This window comes from Anas acuta, chromosome 21 (genome assembly GCF_963932015.1).
Source record: "Anas acuta chromosome 21, bAnaAcu1.1, whole genome shotgun sequence".
In the NCBI taxonomy this organism is placed as follows: domain Eukaryota; kingdom Metazoa; phylum Chordata; class Aves; order Anseriformes; family Anatidae; genus Anas; species Anas acuta.
Window position 1 is genome coordinate 4593869 of NC_088999.1, and position 7775 is coordinate 4601643.

General features: G+C 59.6%; 1 long non-coding RNA gene across 1 annotated transcript; it reads left to right on the top strand.

Moving 5' to 3' along the window:
- Positions 1 to 451: 451 nt before the first annotated feature.
- LOC137843101 (uncharacterized) lies at positions 452 to 7339 on the top strand. Its single transcript, XR_011089361.1, has 3 exons — positions 452 to 4837; positions 6253 to 6374; positions 6553 to 7339. It is a non-coding gene; the product is annotated as an uncharacterized lncRNA (long non-coding RNA).
- Positions 7340 to 7775: the final 436 nt, after the last annotated feature.

A 7775-nucleotide genomic window follows, 5' to 3' on the forward strand; every position in this document is an offset into this window, starting at 1 on the left:
GAGCCCTGGGGTTTCTGTGCTGGGTCCTTGTCAGATGAAAGCCGCGGGGATGGGGTGCTCCCGAAGGGGTTTTGGTGTTTTTTTGGGATTGCGGGGGGGTCTGTGCTCCAGGTTTTCATCCCCAGCCTCTCCATTGGGGCTGGATCTGCCCCTACAAGGGTGGATCTCTGGAGGAGGATGTTGACCCCAGACCTGTCCCACCAGACCACATGAGGAGGCTGTTTTCTGCTTTTCAACCCAATTTTTGCTTTGAATTCTCCGTCCCTCTGTCCTCCTACCAGCAATGAAAGAGGAATTGCTGCGGGCTGGGCGCAGCCCCCCGAAATTTCTCCCTCCTTCCCCCACGAAGCCCCACTAAATTCCCAATGCTCCCCCAGAGCATTGCCCGCACCCCTCCCTGCAGCTGCCCCAGGGCCTTGTTTCACATCCCGGGTCGGGTTTATTTTTTCCACGAGGGCGAAAGCAGGGGGACGGAGCGAGGGTGCGCAGGGCGGAGAGGGAGGCTGTTTGCTTTGCCTATCGGAAGGGAAAGGGCAGAAAGCAGGCAGGAAAATAAACACGGCCCCAGATGGTTCGTGCTGCGAGAGCCCTGATGGTATCGGCGAAACTTTCCATGGAAATTGGTGGCTCTGGGCGATAAGGCCTCACCCCCAGCCCCTCGTCCTCCAACTCTCCTTACCTGCATCCCACAGGTGATGGATGTGGGGAAAATCCCTCGGGTGGCCGGTCTGAAACCCGGTCTGGGGGCTACTGGTGCCCTTACTGGTGTCCCTGGGCAGTGCACAGGGGTCAGGATCAGATTTGGGCACAGGAGATGCGGGGCAGGGTCCCAATTTTGCTGGGACCAGCCAGCAAAGCTCTGGGCAAGCTGCTCGGCTTTGCCTTGCCTCAATTTCTCCATTTTTCCCCCTATTTTCTTGCATCACCCCGGAGAGCACATCCCGCAGCTTGCAGGCTGCTCGGCTGCGGTTTGGCCCCCCCAAGGGGACAACAAAGCTGCCCCGTACATGCATCCAGTGAGTGACCGGTGCCCCGTGCTGGAAACAGGCTTTTTGGGGATGCAAACCCGGCACCACCCCGTGTCGAGGCTTCCCCCGGCCACAACCACGAAATAAATCAGAACCAGGACATTGCTTCCACGAGGAGCCACCGCGGTGAGCCAGAAGGACAAGGCAAAGCCCCCAAACCCATAAAACCCATTCCCACGGGGGCCAGGAGTGGGGTGGGATGGGACCCCCTGCCCGTCTCCATCCCCCCCACCCCGTGCGCGTTGCTCCTGGCAGCCGCGGGCAGGAATGCTTCCCGCTGCCGAGCAGAAGTGGAGGCAGGAATTGCTGGAATAGCGACAGGCTGAGTAACAGCGCTAACTTTATTCTCCGAAACAAAGGGCAGTGTCCCAGACACCGAGGGCTGTTCCAGCTCCCGGCGGCCGGCAGCGCGGAGGCCAGGGCTGGGGAGCGCCGGGAGTCGCTGCTGCTGCCGGCGGTGGTGGTGGCGGAGGGGCCCCTGCCCCAAATTCCTGCTCCGAAATCTCCCCGCGGCCACCGGCGAGCCCTCCTGCTGCAAGGGGAGCTGGAAGAGTGGCTGTGAGAGCAAAGGAGGGTTGGAAATATCCCAAAGGGCTGGGATATCCCGCTGATAGCCCTCCACAAAGCGGCTTCCCAGCCCTTCCCTCTGCTGAGGTCTCGCTGGGTTTTGGAGGGGTCCCAGCGTGGTGCGGACACCCGAGGGCCCTGAACAATTGGGGTGCTGTGGGATGGGCACTGGCATCCCCATCACCCTGCTCTGCCCTTCCTTTAGGGATTCCCAGCCCTGTGGGTGCTTTGGTGGGGTAGAGGAGGAGGAGGAGGAGGAGGAAGATCCCCTCCCTGGGGCCATGTCCTATGGCCCTGCTGCTATCTCCCCATCCCAGTCCCACCCCAAGGAAGGTCCCGCAGCCCCAAGGAGCAGCCTGGAGCACGGGGCCAGCCCCGGGGCTGCATTTTCCCTCGAATCAGCCCCCGGGGCTGCCTCTGAGCAGGATCCCTCCTCGGTGCCTGCTGCGAGCAGCCAGGGCCGGCCTTGGCTGCGGGGCTCGGGGCAAGGCAGCGCTTTCCAAAGCAAATATTTGAGCAGTTCAACAACACGTGGGAAAGAGCAGGGGCGTTCGCTTCCCCGGCTCGGGGCAAGGCAGCGGCTCCACGGAGCTGGACCTGGGCCGGGGAGGGGGGTTTGGCCGTGCCCTGACCCGTGCCCGTGCTGAGCTGCGCAGGTTTCGGACCTTTTTCTGCTCCGTGGGTTTGCACAAAGAGGCTTTTAGTTTGCACCCCAGCAAAGGGGCATCGCTCTTGGCTGGTGTTGGAAAGCCCTGGGCAGTGGGGCTGGCAGCTCACGGAGGAGCTGGGCTGCAGCGGGGCCGTCTCCTCCTCTGCCAAAGATGCTCAAAGCAGCTGCGGTCCCTGGGGACCCCAAACCCACCCCAAAACCCGTCTGCTACCCTGGGGTGGTACCAGTGCTGGGAACGGCGTGGTTCCCACCCGCCCAGGGTTTTTTCTTGGAAATGATGCTGGAGCTGGGAACTGAGCCCGTGCAGAAGGCAAGGGCTGGTTCCCCAGCACCTGCCCCGACCCGCCGGGCACCCAGCAGCACCCAGGGCTGGTGCCACCCGCTCGTGCCCGTGCCACATTGGGCAGGACGGGGCTGGCAGCCTCGGCCGCCTGTCCCCGAGCACCGAGGCTCAGCGCCGAGCAGGTGTCAGGAACAGCTCGCCGGCTCTTCCTCCTCCTCCTCCTCCTCTCCAGGAGACACCAGCAGTCATGGATACGGTGTCCCCAGGCGGTGCCGTGCCCCGAGCACTGAGTCCCCACGGGGTCCTGCGGGGCTCGTGCGAGCCAGGGCTTCCCCAGGGCTTCTCCATAACGGGAGCTGCCCCGGCCCCTCTGCCCTCCTGCTCCTCTCCATAAGAGGAGCGGCGGCGGGGAGCGCCGAGCCTGCGCTTGGCTTCCCTCGGCGGATTCCTTTCCTGCCTGTCACCGACCGATATAGTCCCCGCGTCAGCCCAAGAGCGTCAGCTGGGGCTGTGGCTGGCTCTCGGTGCCCAGGGGTGCCGCTGGGTGCCGGGGTTCCTTCTCCTGGCGCCGTCGCCCTCCCGCATCACAGCAGCCACCCCTGGTGCAAAAAAGGGAATGGAAAGAAGGGTTGTGGGTTGTTTTTCCTCTCTTTTATCATTCTGTGCTCCTGCCTCTTGCAGGTTCAGGGCATGGAAAAGCTGCTCGGCACCACTGCCCTGTGGTCCCCCCAGGGAGCCAGGCAGTGGGGCCCCCACCATGCGCACCGGGCTGGGACCCCTCGAGCCCTGGAGAACACCCGGTGTGTAGCTCTGCCGTATCACCGCACCTGGTGGAGTTAACCTCCCTTCAAACGCCACGTCTGGAAAAATCTGGGGCTTTTTACCTCAAATCCCCACCTCCCAGAGCCGCGGTGTAAGCCCAGGCACTGCGGCACCAACATCGGGGTGCAACCACGGTGCAGGCGAGGGAAAGCCCCGCACGTGGGGATTGGGATGTGCCAGCACCTCGCAGCCCGAACCCCAGAGCGCTGCCTCTCCTCCCTCCTTTTTGGAAGGCAAACCCCAAAAATCTCAGACTCCAGTTTGGGGATTTGGGGATCACACCACCGCAGTTTTTGTGGCTCCTCGCAGACATGCAGGGTTCAGAGCCCCGGGAGTCACAGCACCGGGGAAGGCAGCACCGGGGGGTGGGGGGGGGCCATGACCATGCCGCCGCGAGCGATAAGCAGCGCTTTTGGCAATTAATCCCTCTAAAACCCTTAAGGAACCGCGATCAGGTTACAGGTCTCCCGTCGCATCGGATCACTGAGGATTAGCGTGGACAGCCTAAGGAAACGTGCGGGACGGGCTGGTGCACTGAGCAGCTCTGCCCCACCGGTCCCTATAGGGGGTGGCCTCAATATATAGTTATAGGGGCACGGGGGGGGGGGCATCCCACCTCTGCCAACCCCAATGTGTGGGGCAGGGGGCGGCGAGCAAGGTGCAGCCCCTCCATGCACTCTGCCCTTTGAGGCCGCGTGCCGTGCGCATGGTGTAGTTATTTTGGGGTGCAGCCCTGTCTCCGTCACCCTTCCCGGGGCTTGAGGGGGATTTGGAAGCTGTGGGAATGGGAAAACGCTGGAGCTGTAGGAAAGGGACCCGTGGGGGTGCCGGGATGCTCGGCATCACCCTCCAAGTGCCAGCTCTGTCCCGCGGAGAAGGGGCCGGAGCCTGCCCAGCACCTGCGGGCTTGGGGCAGGAGCCGGCGGAGGCACAGGCGGGGGCGTGTGATAGGATTAGGGCTTAAAATAGAGACACCGCTCCGCCGAGAGAGGCTTCTGGGGCACTTAAACCAAGCCCGGGTCGGAGGCAGAGATATTTGAACCCTGGAAAATCACGGCTTGGACGCTCCCCGCTGTTGCCCAACCGCCTTCTCCTGCCCGGCCTTCCTGAAAGGAGAAAGGCCCCGAGGAACCACAGCCCCGAGCCCGCACGTAGCAGGGCTGATTACCCCATTTCCCACAAACAATTCCCTTAACAAACTGCCCAAAGGCCTGCAGAAAACCCTCCTCAAGAGCCAAAAATGTGGAGGGCGTGCAGGGAGGGGGATGAGGCGAAGCGAGCCGCTTTCTTCTGCACTTCTCCACCCAAAACTCCGGGATGGGGACGGCTCCAGAGCCCTACCGAGGGGTGCAGGACCCCATAAAGGCGTCACATCGACCCCATACCATGGGGTGTGGAGCATCCCCAACCCACCTGGGTACATCTCCGCACAGGGTGAGCATCGGGAGCATGGTGGCGGGGAATTAGGTGCGTTAACTCGCTGGGCAAAACAAAGTGATCGCCGAGGTTTAACCAGATCAGTGACTTAAGAAGCTTAGCGGGGAAGGAGAACTGGACCAAGACGGGCTTAGCACAGTAAGGCGGGGGCCTGGGAACCCCCAGGGTTGGGGCTGGGGGGGGGATGGCACCGGTGGGGAAGGGGTGACGGGGTGGTGGGGACCAGGGGTTCTCCCAAATGGCTCTGGTTTCACCCAGGGGATGGGGCAGCCGCAGACCCCGTGGTGACAGCCCCGTCTTTGGGCACAGCAAGGGGGGGTCTGGGGAGAAATGGGTCAGCAGAACTGGGAATAAAATGATTTAATCAACATTTCTCCGTGTGTCCGAGCTGAGGGGGCCCACCACAAGGCAGATGGCACAGGACAGGGTGGGAGGTGGAAACTTTCGTGGGCTCAAAAAGGAGCCAAAAATGTGCCGAGGCGCTCCCCCAGCCCCTGTTTTACCTCCCGGGGGGGCAGGAGGAAGGAAAGAGGCTGAAACCCCCACTGTGGTGCCTCCAGACCCCCCAAAAAATAACCTGGGGCAGTGCTGCGGGATGGACTCAGGTGCTTGGAGGAGCAAATCAGGGCTGGGGGGGGGGGGCAATTCCCACCCGCTGGGGCTAATTGGGGCTAATTGGGACCTTTAAGGGAATAAATGCTGGAGGCTGGGGGAGAGTGGGAAGGGCTGGGGACCCCAATGTTGGTAGAGACCCCAGGGAGGTTGGGGACCCAGGGATCACCCGGGGGGGGCCGATTCCACCCCACGAAGCCTCTCGGGGCTGGGCTGCGCCAAGGCGGCTCCTGCAGTGCCCTCTGCTGGGCGCTGGGGCCCCACGAATGTCCCCCCCCCGTCCCACGGTTGGGGATTAAGAGCGAAAAGCAAAAAAATCTGGGTTTAGATCTTAGCTTTTTTTTTTTTTTTTTTTTTTTTTTTTTTCCTAGAAAGTTGTTTAACAGAATAACCTCATAAAAAGGCGTTGGGGGGTGGGGGGGTGCTCGTTGCGCAGTGTTTTTGCTGGCGGAGGTGCTGGGGGTTATTTAAAGCCCTGGGCTCTCCCGGCAGCAAGCAGGGAAAGGTCCAAATTCTGGGTTGCATCTCCCCTTCTGACCATGTGCTGGGGGTTTTCTCCCCAAATCTGACCCCCAAATGGGCCCAGGACCCCCCAGCAGGTTGTTGTCCCCCCACAGTGGGTAAACGTGGTGGTGGGGGCAGCACAGCTTGCTGGGGGTGCCAGGGGGTTACTTGCCTAAAACCACAGCCCTGGGACTCAGAAGGGTTTGGGGTGTAAGGGCTGGGCAGGGGTGCAGGTGGCCGCGACCCCAAAAATCCCAGGAGGGTTATCCTGGCACCCTGTGATGGGACACGGGTTAATTTTTATTTAATTATTGTTTTTCCTAAAGCAGGTATCGCTTCTGGCTCCGGCACCGGCCTGGGGGAGCTGCTGTTGTTCTTTTATTTTGCAGACCAGGGCTGTGGACACAGACACCACCAACCTCCCACCACCCCCCTGCATTTCAGCTGCAAGGTGATGCCCCCATGAACAGGGGACATTCCTCTGACTTTGGGTCTCCAGGAGGCCACGACTGCCTCCCCCATCCTTTAAAATCCCTTCTGCCTCAAGCACAGCTTTCACCGTGCACCCAAAGCAAAAAGGTATTTTATTATTATCATTATTATTGAGCTAAACGAGGGCTTATTTGCAGAGTGAAGCTTCAAGGACGCCTGGGATTGCTTCTTGCTCTTCCAGCAGCCCTCTCGTCCTCGCTAGCAGCAACAACCTCCCGTATCTGGTAGGCAACAGGAATGTGGGTGAAGCACAATGAATCTCACACTGCAGACGCTGCAGGAACACGGTGTGACGAGGCCGTAACTGTACCGAGACCGAAGGGTGGGGACGAATTGTTGCATCGAAGGGTTTTTTTTTTGTTTTTTTTTTTTTGAATGATTCTGGTCTTACCGGGTAAACGGAGTGGATTTTTTTTTTTTTTTAAAGGTCTTTCCCTGCAATTCCTTTAAGCAGGTTCGGCTCTAATCAGGTCAAAAGCTGATTTGCGAATAATCACCAGAGAGGGGAAAAAATAAAATAAAATAAAATAAAAATAGATTTAAACCCAAGCTGTGCATTTCATACTATTAATTGAAAGCCTGGGAGAGATCACAGAGGGATGATGTGTCCTTTCTCCTGGCTGAGCCCCGTAAGCTGCTATTAGCAGCAGCCTCCCACCCTGCTGGGGGTGCCTCCTGCTGGGATTACGGCTGGGCACGCAAGGGCAGAAGTCGGGGAGCAGCGAGGTGGGATGGCAGCAGCACGGGGAGCAGGGAAACAAGCAGCAAGTGCACCAAAATCAGACCGAAAGCTAATAGGAATGAAGAGGAGAGACCTTCCCAGCCAGTGCTGCCTCCTAGCTTTGTTAACGTGAAGGTGACGCTCAAATATTGCTCTGCCACAATTTTCCTGCCCATATTTATGGGTGTCATATTGTGGCCTTATAATATAATTTTTTTAGGGCAGACTCAATGTGTATACATGTATTTATATATATATTGTTGCCTTGCAGAGACCCAGATGCCCACGGTGTCCCTTCCTCATTCAGGGAGCCCCCATCCCCTTTTCCAAGCCCCCACGTGCCCAGCTGAAGATGTCACTAATCAGTGAAATCCACCCCGCTATTAATTACACGCCATTACCGGGGCTTATTTGCTAATCCCCCTTCTAATCACCCTCTCGGTGATGTTCCAGCCGGCACCGAAGGACACCCAACGTAAGGAATAAAATATCTGGAGTTTACTTCTGCCTGTGCCCCGCTGCGGAGCGGGGGCAGCGCGAGGCGGGCGGTTACACAACAGACCTGCTGTCTGACGGGAAGGTAGGAGCAGCACATTCATGAGTCAGTGAAATCCCCCCCCCCCCCCCGACCCGAACCGA